A 16,661-nucleotide genomic window follows, 5' to 3' on the forward strand; every position below is an offset into this window, starting at 1 on the left:
GCACGGCTAATCATCTGTCGGTTCTCGATCATGTTGGAATAGAATCCCTTGATTCTTTTGCGTTTGTCCTCACGCCCAGCAATCGCGAGTTTGAAGCTCGTCACAGTCATTCAATCCCGGAATCCTACTCGGAATACCACAGACAAGGTTAGACTTTCTGGATTCTCATGAATGCCGCCATCAATTCTACCTTATACCATAAAGATTCTGATTAAGGAATCCAAGAGATATGCACCCGGTCTAAGGTAGAACGGAAGTGGTTGTCAATCACGCGTTCATAGGTGAGAATGATGATGAGTATCACAGATCATCACATTCATCATGTTGAAGTGCAACAAATATCTTAGAACAGGAATAGCTGAATTGAATAGAAAATAGTAGTAATTGCATTGAAACTTCAGGTACAGCAGAGCTCCACACCCTTAATCTATGGTGTGTAGAAACTCCACCGTTAAAAATACATAAGTGATGAAGGTCCAGGCATGGCCGAATGGCCAGCCTCCAAACGTGATCAATAGTCTCCTAAGATGGATAATAAAATAAATCTGAGACCAAAAATGTCTAATACAATAGTAAAAAGTCCTATTTATACTAGACTAGCTACTAGGGTTTACAGAAGTAAGTAATTGATGCAGAAATCCACTTTCGGGGCCCACTTGGTGTGTGCTTGGGCTGAGCTTGAGCTTTACACGTGCAGAGGCTTCTTTTGGAGTTGAATGCCAAGTTGTAACGTGTTTTTGGCATTCAACTCTGGTTCGTGACGTGTTTCTGGCGTTTGACTCCAGAATGCAGCATGGAACTGGCGTTGAGCACCAGTTTATGTCGTCTAATCTCGAATAAAGTATGAACTATTATATATTGCTAGAAAGCTCTGGATGTCTAATTTTCAACGCCATTGAGAGCGCACCATTTGAAGTTCTTTAGCTTCAGAAAATCTATTTCGAGTGCAGGGAGGTCAGAATCCAACAGCATCAGTAGTCCTTTGTTAGCCTTTTATCAGAGTTTTGCTCAGGTCCCTCAATTTCAGCCAGAAATTACCTGAAATCACAGAAAAACACACAAACTCATAGTAAAGTCTAGAAATGTGAATTTAGCATAAAAACTAATGAAAACATGCCTAAAAATAGCTAGATCATACTAAAAACTACCTAAAACCAATGCCAAAAAGCGTATAAATTATCCGCTCATTACCCATGCGCACGCGTAACCCACGCGCACGCGTGACGGACGCCACGTGAAGAAAGTTGCAGAAAACTTCCCCAGCAATTTCTGGACTACTTTTCGGCCCAAATCCAAGCCAAGAAAACACAGATTAGAGACTATAATGTGGGGAATGCATCCATTCAAGGAATAACAGAGATACAACATTTATTATTCACAATTTAGGTTTTAGATGTAGTTTTATAGAGACTCCTCTCTCTTAGGTTTTAGGATTTAGGATTTCTTTTAGGATTAGGATTTTTTCTTCACAATTCCAAGTTCAATGTTCCTTTAATTTAATTTCTCTTCTACTTCTATTTATTTTATTACTTTAGTTTGTTTATTTTCCCAATTTGGTTTATGGATTCCTATGTTTAATTTGATTTTCTTATTTAATACACATTAGGTATTTCAGATTTATGATTGCTTTCTTCTATTTAGGATATAAATAATTTGGATTTTTCTCCTCCCTTTGCTTTGGTAGAGTAATTGGTGACACTTGAGTTGTCAAACTCAACTGTTGATTGATATTTGAAGTTTGCTGGTTGATTTGGATCCCTCTAAAACTAGTCTTTCCATAGGAGTTGACTAGGACTTGAGGAATCAAATTGATTAGTCCACTTGACTTTCCTTTATTTAGTAAGGGTTAACTAAGTGGGAGCAGTAAACAATTTTCATCACACCTGATAAGGATAACTAGGATGAGATTTCCAGTTCTTATACCTTACAATGGTTTTGATGATAATTAATTTACTTTATTGGCAATTTATTTTCCTGTTCCCTATTTCAAAAATCCAAAAAGATACTTTTTTCATAACCAATGATAAACACACCTTCCTGCAATTCCTTGAGAGATGACCGAGATTTAAATACTTCGGTTATAAATTTTATTGGGTTTTGTTACTTGTGAAAACCAAACTTTTGTACGAAAGGATTCTCTGTTGGTTTAGAAGCTATACTTACAATGCGATTATTTTTATGAAATTCTTTACCGGCGAGAGTCCTCTTGTCACCCAGCTTTACTTATTTAAATAAGTAACTAACTCCTACAATATTTCCTATAAATCTTGAAAGAAGATCTCAATAACTTTCCTAACAGAAGGGAGTAACTGATCTACCATCAAAGGTGAAACTACTTAAAAAGTAGTTATTGACTCTACCTCTATACTTATAAATACCTTAACACCATCAGATATTCTTTGAACTCTAATCTATTAAAAAATTGTCTAAAACCCTTGCTAACTTAAAGTATTGGAGTCTTTTGCAGGTACTACCCTTACCTTTTCTTACAAAGAACTCGGACAAGTTTACTTTGCCGAAGAAGACGTCGGACCAATTCTTCATAGGAGTTTAGAGCTCACGTTTGAATCCAAATCATTCTGGTTTTAAGTAAATCTCGGAACAATTACTTTATAAAATATTTTATAATTAAACTTATTTAAAAGTTAACACTCAATAACCTAACTATTTAGTGAAAACCAAGAAACCAAAATCTTATCATTACTTCTATACTCACCGAATGTTGTGCAACTCCTTTATTCTTTTTAGAGACTTCAACTTGTCCTTGGTTAGGTTTGAAGTAATTAATTGTTTTTGTTAGGATATCCTCTATTTTAATAAGGCAATAATTAATTTATTATAAATTTAAATTTTATTTAAAAATATATCTTTGATCAATAAATTATTATATATAAAAAATAATATTCGAATTTCCAATACTTATTTTAGCGGAAACTAACTATTAAGTTGTAATACCAACCAAGCACATGTAATAATAACTAATAATTAATTTGAGTGTTGATAGTTTTCTGGGGAGGGAAAAAAAAAACCCAGTTGGATCCTATTTGATAAAACGTTTTTAGAGAGTTACTTAAATTTTAAATAGAAAAGTTATGTGCATATTTAAAATTTGAAAAATTAAAAGTATTTTTTTAAGTACGTATAAAGAAATTTCTAAAATTAATTTATGATTTTTTAAGTTAAAAAGTCTAATATAACTTTATATAAAATATATTTATCTACACTCTTTATTACATTTATTTCTATAAAATTATTTTAAATATTAAAAGAATTTTACAAAACACAATTTATATAATTGATATTTATTAAAAAATTGTTTTTATTTTAATTTATTAAACATAACTATTACAATTTTTTTAAAAAATTATCTTTAAAAAATTAACTTAAAGATGGATTATTTGGGAACCGAGAGTGAAGCCAAGGAAATGGCCATGAGGGTCGGTTTTTGGGGAAGGGATTGCTATATTAAATATAAAAATTAAAAAAATTTATCTTTTAAAAATATTTTATCAATTTGTTTAATAAATTAAAAACATATTTGTCTACACTTCTCATTAATAATATTATTGAAAAGTATTCTTAGCATACATATTAGCAAGATGCTACTTTTATTTCATTCATAACATTTTTTTTAGTCTATTGTCAATATTTTATCCATTACTAGATTAAAATATTGATCACCGGAATCACGTTACCAAGCATTCTATTTAAACCAACAAATCAAGGAAAAAAAATAGTATACCAAAACCAAATCTAATATAGTAGTAGGTAGAGCAGCAATTCAGTGTATCTATGAATGGTTGGTATTTCACATAAGAAATTGTTTGGTCACGATTTCTAGTGCAACTAATGTTGCTGAGATTTGTTGTCTGTAAAGCCAAGTAGATATGTCCGAGGCAATTATCCATTTCTAGCTTTACAAATATAATGAGTAAATTTTTTCTTTCTTTTTTGGTATTGAATATAAATTTGTAATTTATTATCCGATTCGTTTGTGATTTATGTGCTATTGTTTGGACGTCGGATCTTTAGAACAACTCCAATGCCATAAAGAAGAGTAACTACTCTTCTAACACATGAGGACCATTGTGTAGTTAGAATATTTTTTTTTTCACATTAATGAAATGAGTCCTTTGAGGAGGAACTTTTAACATCCAATCATTTCTGACCATTTGATAAGTTAATAAAAACATAACATACATGTAATATATATATATGATATATATTAATAAAAACATATGACCGTTATTATTAATAAATTAATATTTTGTTATTTTATATATATTATTTATATAAATTTTTATTTTCACAATTTTTTTATCTTTTTTCAATCGTTTTTTTTAATTTGTAAAACTAAAGTTCTATTAATATTATTTTTTTGTTAAAAAAAATAGATCTAAACTAATTCAACACTTCTATTACTTTTTGTTCAAAAAATGTTTTACATGCCATTTAATTTTCTTATAATAGTAAATGATTTTTTAATTAATTAATTAAGTAAGACTATAATAGAGATTAAATTTAACTCTTTTTAATAGAAAAAAAATGTTTTAAGTTCTTATTTATTATTTATAACACAAATAAAAATGATATTTTACATCTTTAGTTATTTTTTTATTTTTATTTTTTATTTTCTTAGGTTTAATTACAGTTTCATTTTCTAATTTCATTATTCTTAAATATCTTTTACTACTAAGGTATTTGTTAAATATTTTTAAGAAATTATGGTTAAAAGGAAGGCAATTCGAATAGTAAAAAGAAGTTGTTCAAGAAGCAAAGCATTGCACAAAGAATCAAGACCCAAACATATAAGGATCAAGTCATGTAAAGCCATGCATGAAATGAGAAGCATAAGCGCCACATGCCCTGGAGGGCCAAGCAGGGATGTGTCACGCCCTGAATATTGAAGTCACGCCATGACTGAGGCGTGGCATATAAGATCACAATTTTTTAAAAATTTTATTACGAGTCAATTTTAATTTATTTATTTATTAAAAATTTTAATTCTAAAAATTATTTTATTAAAATTAATTAAATTAATTAAATAATAATTTTATAAATATAAGTATTAAATTAAAATAGGTTTTCAATTACTCTATTACTCTTAATTTTATTAAAATTACTAAACAATCTAAAATCCTAATTTACCAATACACAACTCAAATCCTAACCCAAATCCGTTAGCCGCCACCCCTAACCCTCCATCAGCAGATATCTTCTTTCTCACTCTTCGCAACACACACAAGCTTACACTTTGTTTGGATGCAAAATGAAAAATAAAAGGAGAGAAAATAGGAGGAAGAAAAATGAAAAGAAATAAAATAGAAAGAAAAGTTAATTTTTTTATGTTGTTTAGATGAAGAGAAAATAAATGCAAAGAAAATAAGAGAAAATTTTTCTTTTGTTTGGATGGAAGAAAAAGTAAGAAGAGAGAAAATCATAACCAATTGAAATTACATTAATACTCTTACCTATTTTATATATAAATTATAATATACTAATGTATTTAAATTATTTTTCTAATGAAAAAAGTGATTCCAATTGTATTTTAGAATTTTAACGTATTATCTTTGTTAACAATAAAGATTTTTTTAAATTTATCTTTTTCTATTGTCTTTTAAATGTCATAAAAAAATATATCATTATTTTTTAAATATATACAAATAAATAATTTCATAAAAACATAATAAAAAGTACTCATTAATCTCCTTAATCATATTTCAGAAAAAATTTCACTAAATCGTATTTACAAAATAAAATATTATCATAAGTGGCTAGCATTCGTACGACAAAATCATATACAATTTTTATAAACATATAACAAAATGGCAAAAGTGTAACAATGATCAGGACTTCAGGAGAGTACTATTTTATCACCATACAGTACTTTTAAAAGGGTAATTTTTTATAGTCAGGGTCATCAGCACACACGCCTACTTTCAAAAAATTAATTCTACATGGCTTGAGCCATCCGTACACATTTATTTTAAAAAAAAAAGTTTTCACTAGTTAAAGATATTAACACATGATCAATTTCTACTTATACTACTCGTTGTTCCCAAAATAATTTCAAATATTATGATTCCTGCACAAGCATATACAACAAAAATAAATTAACACAAAGATCAGAGTTGATCATGATAAACTAATTTATCGATATCTTTCTATTCAAACAACCAATCAATATCAAAGTATCAGTAAAAATTGATTTCCAACCATGTGTTAACATAAATAAAACAAAAAATGATATCTTGTTCAAATACATGAAGATATACTCATACTTTATGACAATAAGAAACACATAATCAATTGTTAAAAGTAATAATCTCAAATTAGTTAGAAATTAAGTGTGTATAAAAATTATACCTGTAATGGTGATTATTTTTTGGAAGTGCCATATCTCCTAAGCTAATACCAGCAGCAGTCATGAAATGAAAAAATGCATCCAGTCTTATTTCAGGTGGGATCCCAAAAATTTGATGTTTTTTCTGCTCATTTTTATATAAAAATTGATAACATTGCATCCAATATAAACCTACTAGACCCAATTCAGCCAATATATCCCATACATCTTATTCACTGTAAAGACGAGGCCTACTTTGTTGCATAATAGCTAATCCTTTTTTCAGCAATCGCGACTTGTCTTTCAATTAATGAGACTTGTTTTTCAGCGATCGAAACTTGCCTCTCAACCACAGAAGCTTGTCTCTCAACTGATTCAACCTGCCTCTGAGACACGTCATGTAGCTTGCTAGACAGATAACTACCCTCTTTTATAGCATCGGCCATGGTAGTAATTTTCAGAGCAACTTTCTCATATTGTGCCTCCAAAAAACCATTCATAGGAGACTTACGTTTTGTTCCTCTTGATGTTGAAGTCCTAATGAGTCCTTATTTGACGATATATTTTAGCTTGATTTGAATGGATTTTATCACATAAGCTCACATTTATTCACTTAAATAGCATGCTTGTGTGTTTTTTCCCTAAATTGATCCGAAATGTGAAAACCTGCATTTTTGTACTTAAATTAGTGATTTTAATCCCACTTTTATACTATTCGATGCCATGACATGTTTGTTGAGTGATTTTAGGTCATAGAGGCAAGATTAGCAAGGCAAAAGTGGAAGGAAGCATGTACAAAGGGAGAAGCAAACAGCTATGTGTGCATACGCACAACATCTAGTGCGTACGCACAAAAAAGAAATCAGCATGCGTGCGTACACACAACCCTCTGTGCGCACGCACAAGTGAAGATTCAACAAAGTTTACGTGCGCACACGTCTGTGCGTACACATTGGTACTAGCGTGTGACTTCATTAATGAGGCATGTGGCTCACGAATTTGGGGCTTTCTTGGCCCAATTTTGAGTGTGCTGAAGCCAAATTGAAAGGCTATATAAAGGGGATATCAACACATATGAAGGCATTAGGTTTTTATTAGGTTTTCATTAGATTTAGGAAGCTTCCATAGTTAATTAGGAGTAGGAGTAGTGTAGAATAGAAAATTCTCTCTTAGGATTTATGTAGTTTCCATTGTAGTAATTTATAGCAAGCTTGATTTTGGATTTTACTTATCTTTTGTAAGTACTCTTAATCTTCTCTTAAATTACATCACTTTGGCTTTTATTTTTCTTATGGTTCAAGTGACTTTCTTAATATATGCAATTTTAGTTTCTTGAAGTTTTGATTGATGAATTTAGTGTTTTATGCTTTCTTTATGTCTGACTTAATGTTAATTGTTGATATTGTGAATACTTTGGATATAGTTTTCCATTTTCCTTTGCAATTTCTCATGTTTTGGTTATATATCCACCAAGTGTTTGTGAAAATGTCACTTTGTAATTTTGAGTAGATTTTCACACCTTATCTTGGGATTTGAGTTCCTAAGATGCTAGAGTCATAATGCATTTAGTGGCAATTCTTGGGTAGTTAGTTGACTCTTGTTTCTATTGACGCTAGCTTTTTACCAATTAATTTTTATTTTTTTTTGTTGCCCACGGTATTCCCCAACCCGCAGGTCAAGGACTAATCCATCACAGATCTGAGCTCCATTTAAGGGTCTGTCGCTAGCCAATGGATTACTACATACACAAGGGAGGATTCGAACCCCCGACACTTGTTTAAGCGGACGAGTGAGCTGACCACTCGACCAACCCAAGTTGGTTAAGCTTTTTACCAATTAATGTTGTAAGTTAGCTAGGACTTATGGATTAAGGTCAATTATGCTTGCTTGACTTACTCCTCGATGTTAGGAGTAGACAAAGTGAGATTGACTCATCATAGTTGTCATAGTTGTGGTTATGACGATGATAGGATTCCTTGGAGTCTCATTCCCAAGTCAAGGCTCTTTATGCATTTCTAGCATTTTCACTAAGTTTTGACCTTACTTCCGTTTTACTTGCATTAATATCAATTTTGATCATTTCTTAGTTCCTTTAATCTTTCGTTCTTTGATTTCAAAACCCTTTTTCTCACAACCGAAAGTATGACATTTCAATTGCATTCTGAGGGAGAATGACCCAGGGTTTAATTACTCTCATTTATATTTGTATTTGGGAAACTAAACTTTGGTTGATTGGGAGTTGGTTACCGGTTTGGTCTATACTTGCAACGGAAGTTATTATTTTAAGTGGAAAAATCTAAACCAGTGCAATTTTCAATTTATCAAGTCCCTCCTAATTGATTTGACTGACTATGAGGAGCAGTTGGTGAATCTAAATTAGCAGAAAATGTTGGGATATCATGTCCCATATTAACATCTATGTCAGAAAATCCAATATTTTCAAATGAATCATTCAAGTCAATGGGATCTCTACAAGTTGTTAATTTACATTTTTTCCATTTTTTTGCATGTGATTTTTCCTGCATAAAGAAATGTTAAAATTATTTGGTGACTCATTTCATCATTGGTATAAGTAATAAAAAAGTATAAGATACCTTAATAAATTCTTGCCACGCTTCTTTTTCAGCTTCAAACTTTCTAGTTACAGGATTCCATGCAAATCCACTTAAGTGATGAAATAAGTCATATGCCTCAGCAAAATGATCTTTCAGTGTCTTCATTCTATTCTTGATGTAGTTCTTCGTTATGTGCTGGCCTATTGCTATACTCAAAGTCTTCATAACATTGGCATATGCTTCAGTTATCCACGAGCCATCGTGTCTATTACCTTTCAATGCTTCTTCTGCTAACGCATTCAGCACAGCTTCATCCATATCATCAGACCATCTTAAGTTGTCTTTAGAAGGTTGAGTTGCTTCTGTTGTTTTATTTCCTTTATTTGATATTATTTAACCTGTAACATTTTCTTAAAATATCCAATTAAACAATTTTGATGATAATCTACACATATATATATACATATTTAAATATATCAAAGATATAATCACTTATAAAGTTTGATACACATTCCACATTTCAGCTGCAATGTTATCTTGTAACAATGCTGTATGCCTATATTCCTCATCATGTTGTTGATTTGATTGTGATTTATCTATATTACGTTCTTTTATCAATTCTCGGTCAACCTCATCAATTATAGATTGATCAACATCAACACCCATAAAAAAGTTATGCAGTATACAACATGCCAAAAAAATATCTTTCATAGTTTCAAATGAATAATAAGGTTTAGTGTCGCCAGCTATAATTTGGAATCTTTTCTTTAGAACTCTAAAACATCTTTCAATGACATTTTTTAATGAAGAATGCCAGTGGTTGAATAGTTCTTTAGGATTTTGTGACTCATGTATTGAATACTCTTTTAGGTGATACCGAACACCTCTATATGGTGTAAGTATCCCAGGCTTCAGCATGAATCCACACTACTACAAACTTGACTTTTACTAACATTTAAAAAATGTTATTAAATCATATTAAAATATTACCTATATATATTAGTAACATTTTAACAAATGTTAAATATACCCTATGTTACTAAAGAGTTTTACTAATATTTTTCTAAAAATTTAATAACATTTAGTAAAAATATTACAATAGATCTTCTATAGTAATATTATGAGAAATGTTACAATAGACCTTTTTTGGTAACACTTAAAGAATTGTTACCATAGATATATTTTGTAACACTTAAAAAAATGTTACCATAGATATTTTTTGTAACACTTAAAAAATGTACAATAGATATTTTATGTAACACTTAGAAAAATATTACCATAAATATTTTTTTTGTAATACTTCGAAAAATGTTACCATATATATTTTTTTAGTTATATTATATTATTTTTTATTTTATATTATACACAATATAAATATACTAAAATTAATTACTACAACATGAAATATTTCATTAAATTCAAAAATTCACAAAATAAAAATTTTTATAACCTCTTTCATTAATCAATAGTCATTGTATAAGTTTACTTCGTGATGCAAATAAAATGAGAAAAGAAAAGAAAAATACTTATAGCACTTAAACTCTATGAACGTTCCATATAAATAAAAAAGAAAAAGTGATACAAATATTTTACCAATCATACAAGAGAACAAATATTCAATGCTGACCAATGGTTCCAAACTTCTTTCTAAACTTGAAAGAGCTTTAGCCAAAACACATGGTCCTTAATTTCACCATCACAAAATGCTGGTGTTTTCACTCTGCGGTATCCCATCATAGCTCCTTTCTCCTCATACTTGACTCCACCAAATATCATATTCTCACCTACTTAGGATCATAAATAGCATACTCATTGTATTCCAAAGGGCTATCTTTATGCTTTGATGCAACTATCCTTCCCCAAGAGACTTTGATGTCATTCTTCCAAACAAAATGCTTTGACTCGTCTGTTTTTTTCTTCCCCAGCCCCTTTACTCCAACCTTCTTTTACTCTTAGGCTACTTTAATGAAATAAGGGTACTCCTACCCAAAAAGAAAAAATAAAATGAAATAAGGATGCTTAAACGTTAGTCAAACTTCCATGACCATATGCATAATGCATAGTTGGATTTCTGGTTTGATGTACTCATAATCAATTGTAAATGGTGGATTAAAATCAATTAAATATTATATAAAATTATATCATTAGTTTTTAATTAAAAAATTTTCATAATTGATTAATGTAGGTCAAAAAGTACATACCTGGAGTCTCATTAAGAGGTCAGAACTTTGTTTAATGGAGAATAGATTGTTGCTGAATTTTTGGCGCAATCATTCAACCTTAGCACGTTCTTCTTCAATTCGTGCATTTGGATCAAACTCCCAATGTTCATGTCCAATGAAATTGTTCCTAGAAATTTAAATATTCTCCATTTACAAAAATTTAACTATGGCATAATCATAAGCTGTAATACTCACTGATAGGCTGGGGTGTTGTAGCAGGTGGAGCACTAAGTGCTGTTGTCACTTTTTCTCTAAGACCCTAAACATTTCAAACACATAAGTGTGAAAATTATTAATACTTAATTAGATATAAGGTAAACAAAATCTAAAACGAAGACCTATGGAAAACTCCTATTATTAGTACTTAATTTAGAATACCAATAATCATCACGCATAAGTAACACCAATAAAAGCCTACCCATCAGAAATATTAGCATTTAGCAACCCCAATGTGACTCCAATCAAGGGGTCATAAGATAATATTCAAGCCAATGGACGAAAAATAAATGGTTAGAGTTAAAAAAGTTTATATAACCCTTTAAAGAACTCATTATATTCTAAAATAAATCTTAATCAAGTTTTGGCATCAAGTAATCCTGAATATTCATAGGCCAAAAAGATTGATTACACATGAATGAGAGCCTTGCTATAAAATACCAAACCATCTTCATTCTGCAATACATCAATAGGCACAAATTGCCCTCAGAATTTAATATTGAAAATAAACTCAATACAAGGATTATTACTGCACCGAGAAGATTGTAGATCATTCTACCTACCTGAACCTATTAAGACATATCAGCCTAGCTACACAACACTTCCTATAGTTTGGGTAACATTTTCTGTTATGAAAAAACGCCCAAATCAAAAAGAAAAAAAAATAACCATCCCAATACTGCATGAAATCATCTAGATTATAAAACGACACAAAACTATCTCTCATGATTATAGCCAAACAAGGTGGCATCAGTTAAAGTAAGATATGGTGACAAAAACTAAACATTAGTAATGGACAACAAGAAACACAAATTTTCACGCTGATAAGTGTTAGAATACTAGAACACACCAGAAATAAACACTAATGATTCCTGTCCCCCACCGCAAAGAAGCTCCATATAAAAATAAATCGGTAACCTTGCAAAAAAAAAAACTACATAAACTGAAATGCAAGCTTAAATTTGATTTTGCTACACATATACATACCCTTGGACCTATAGGAACACCATTGCATTTGGCTGCCATTATTAAAGAAACAATTTACACACCATTAATAAAGTCTAATATATATTGAGATTAATTGAAAGATATAGAAAAGTGTCTTTACTTGCAAAATTGACATTAGAATCAGTGGCATAATTTTGTTTTGCAGACAATAGCTTAGGTGCATTAGAAGCATAGTTGGTGGTATAATAGTTCAATCTAATGAAATCATATGAATGTATGAGTTGCTTAGATTGCTCTTTAGAGAACTTATGCAATCTACTTCCAACTATAGATTTCATGCTTTCTGGATAATCTCCTATTGTCAAAGGTTCTATAAACCTATATAAAATAACAAATAACCATTTTACTTAGATTCTAAGAGCCAATCAATAATTTAAAACCAGGGGTATTAATATTAATATTAGTACTTACCATCCATACATAAAGTCAAGTGATCTTTCAGCAGCAGTTATATCAAGTGGACTATTTGAAAAAGAAGATAACTTATACATAATTTTATTGACATGAGATAACTAAAAAAAGAAAAATCCAAATACAATAGAGATAGTCTATTGGCTGAATGCAAACAATACTAACTTTATTACACACTAAATTAATTCTTGGGACTTTAGGTTACATCTTAAACCAATAAACCTTTTCGAGAGATAACTCATGACATAGTATCAAAGTCTCTTTGACCAATTAATTTTGAACTCGATTATTGTTGCCTACCATTCTTTAAAAAAAGATTAAATATAAATTAAACTTCAAAGAAGATAAACTGAACATATGCATTGCTTAAGCTTCAACTCCAATAGACTCTTTGTGAGACTACATGTTAGTTATAAAATCATTAAAATGCCTCTATCCAATTATTAAGCTTTTAGAAGAATAGGCATGATGATATAAGTATCAAAATAGATTTTTAGAAAATAAAATAAAGCTCTGCATTGGTGCTCTCTTAATTAACTATTAATTAATACATTTATATGTTTATGATGTTGGTTTCTTGATTCTCAATTTGATGCAAAAAGTTAAAAATGAGCTGAAGTGTTTATGGATCACATTCTTGCATTACTTACATTACTGCTGTTCTGAGGGTTACCTGAAACGGGGAGGTCGACCTCGGATGAGATCTTCCGATTTGGCCAAGGCTGCCGTGCCTGACTTGTTGGAGCTCGAGATGCTACTGGTCTTCGATTGCCGGAGGGGGTGGTACCTGCAAGAGACTCCGATGCTTAAGTCAATATGGGCTTTAGGTAGGTTTTTAGTAGAATTGGAGTATCTCTTATACCTGGGTGCTCCAGTATATTTATATTAGTATGGAGTGACCTTCCCCGAGATAAGTTTGTTATCTTATCTTATCTTTCGCAGGTAAGATCACCTATCTTTTGGCTAGCCGCCTTTCTAGTAGGCGGTGACTCCTCTTTCTCGGGCCTCTGTGGCGATTCGTTCGAGCTCTTTGTGAAGAGGTCGGCGGCGACCATACTTTAAAGAAGTCAGTCGCTTTGTCTTCGTCCAACCGGACCTTATAGCTCGGTCCAGGGTATGAACAGTGCCCCTGCTTGAGCTTCGACCTTCTCCTGAGATTGTGCTCATTTCTGAGCTTCAACCTCTTTAGGGGAAGTCGTGCTCGAGCATTAATTTGGTTGGTTTTGAGTAGCTCCTCCTCGTGCAAGTGATAAACCACTATTTTAGGGTTTATCTTGTGCTAAATTGAGTGGTTTTTATCAATTCTTGGCACACTTATTCATGTAATTCACATGTTTTACATTTGCCTTCCTAATTTTGTGCTTTGATTGAAAACTTGCTTTTTAAGCCTTTAAATTGTCAATTTTTAACTCTCATTTATACCATTCGATGTTGTGATCTGTGTGTTAAGTGTTTTCAGGCTTTATAGGGCAAGAATGGCTTAGAGGACGGAAAGGAAGCTTGTGAAAATAGAAGGAACACAAGAAACTAAAGAGCTGACCAGCGAGGATCGACGCACACGCATGGCTCACGCGTGCGCGTGACTTGGCGCATTCCACAGCGACGCGTACGCATAACTGACACGTACGTGTGACACACGCAGAAGACCATCAAAAATGGTAAGATCGTTCCTGCTCCTGATGATGACGAGATTCCCATGCCTGATCCTCCTACCAAGACTTCTTCGGCCCCTTCTACCGAGGTGCCCCGACTTGAGTCTGAACCCGAGGTCGAGATCTTGGTCACTGGTGCACGAAATTGTGATCATCAATGGCGCCATCAACGTAGTACGCTCAATTGCAATCTCAACTCTTTATCACAACTTCGAACAACTAACCAGCAAGTGCACTGTGTCATCCAAGTAATAAACCTTATGCGAGTAAGGGTCGATCCCACGGAGATTGTTGGTATGAAGCAAGCTATGGTCATCTTGTAAATCTCAGTCAGGCAGACTCAAATGGTTATGGAGGATAACATAAAACATAAAATAAAGATAGAGATACTTATGTAATTCATTGGTGAGAATTTCAGATAAGCGTATGGAGATGCTTTGTCCCTTCCGTCTCTATGCTTTCCTACTGTCTTCATCCAATCCTTCTTACTTCTTTCCATGGCAAGCTGTATGTTGGGCATTACCGTTGTCAATGCCTACAGTCCCGTCCTCTCAGTGAAAATGTTCAACGTGCTCTGTCACAGCTCGGCTATTCATCTGTCGGTTCTCGAACATGTCGGAATAGAATCCAGTGATTCTTTTGCGTCTGTCACTAACGCCCCACAATCGCGAGTTTGAAGCTCGTCACAGTCATTCAATCCTTGAATCCTACTCAGAATACCACAGACAAGGTTTAGACCTTCCGGATTCTCAAGAATGCCGCCATCAATTCTAGCTTATACCACGAAGATTCTGATTAAGAAATCCACGAGATATCCCCTCAGGATAGAGTGAGATGCCAAAACTGTTCAGAGGCAAAAAGCTAAAAGTCCCGCTCATCTAATTAATACTGATCTTCATAGATGTTTTTGGAATTCATTGCATATTCTCTTCTTTTTATCTTATTTGATTTTCAGTTGCTTGGGGACAAGCAACAATTTAAGTTTGGTGTTGTGATGAGCGGATAATTTATACGCTTTTTGGCATTATTTTTAGTATGTTTTAGTTAGTTTTTATTATATTTTTATTAGTTTTTAGTTAAAATTCAATTTTCTGGACTTTACTATGAGTTTGTGTGTTTTTCTGTGATTTCAGGTATTTTCTAGCTTAAATTGAGGGACCTGAGCAAAAATCTGATTCAGAGGCTGAAAAGGACTGCATATGCTGTTGGATTCTGACCTCCCTGCACTCGAAGTGGATTTTCTGGAGCTACAAAAGCCCAATTGGCGTGCTCTCAATTGCGTTGAAAAGTAGACATCCTGGGCTTTCCAGCTAAAATATTTTATACTTTGTCCGAGATTTGATGGCCCAAACCGGCGTTCCAAATCAGCTCAAGAATTTTGGCGTTTAACGTCAGAACTGGCACAAGAATGGGAGTTAAAAGCCCAAACTGGCACAAAAACTGGCATTTAACTCCAAGAAAAGTCTCTACACGAAAATGCTTCAATGCTCAGCCCAAGCACACACCAAGTGGGCCCGGAAGTGGATTTTTATGTCATTTACTCATCTTTGTAAACCCTAAGCTACTAGTTCTCTACAAATAGGAACTTTTGCTATTGTATTAGACATCTTTTGATCACTTTAGATCTTAGGATCATCTTTGGATGTCTAGTTCTTAGATTATGGGAGGCTGGCCATTCGGCCATGCCTAGACCTTGTTCTTATGTATTTTCAACGGTGGAGTTTCTACACACCACAGATTAAGGTGTGGAGCTCTGCTGTACCTTGAGTATCAATGCAATTACTATTGTTCTTCTATTCAATTCAACTTATTCTTGTTCTAAGATATCACTTGTTCCTCAACTTGATGAATGTGATGATCCGTGACACTCATCATCATTCTCACTTATGAACGTGTGCCTGACAACCACCTCCGTTCTACCTTAGATTGAGTGGATATCTCTTGGATTCCTTAATCAGAATCTTCGTGGTATAAGCTAGAATTGATGGCGGCATTCTTGAGAATCCAGAAGGTCTAAACCTTGCCTATGGTATTCTGAGTAGGATTCAAGGATTGAATGACGGTGACGAGCTTCAAACTCGCGATTGTGGGGCGTTAGTGACAGACGCAAAAGAATCACTGGATTCTATTCCGACATGATCGAGAACCGACAGCTGAATAGCCGTGCTGTGACAGAGCGCGTTGAACATTTTTACTGAGAGGACGTGACTGTAGCCATTGACAATGGTGATACCCAACATACAGTTTTCCATGG

This window comes from Arachis duranensis, chromosome 10 (genome assembly GCF_000817695.3).
Source record: "Arachis duranensis cultivar V14167 chromosome 10, aradu.V14167.gnm2.J7QH, whole genome shotgun sequence".
NCBI lineage: Eukaryota > Viridiplantae > Streptophyta > Magnoliopsida > Fabales > Fabaceae > Arachis > Arachis duranensis.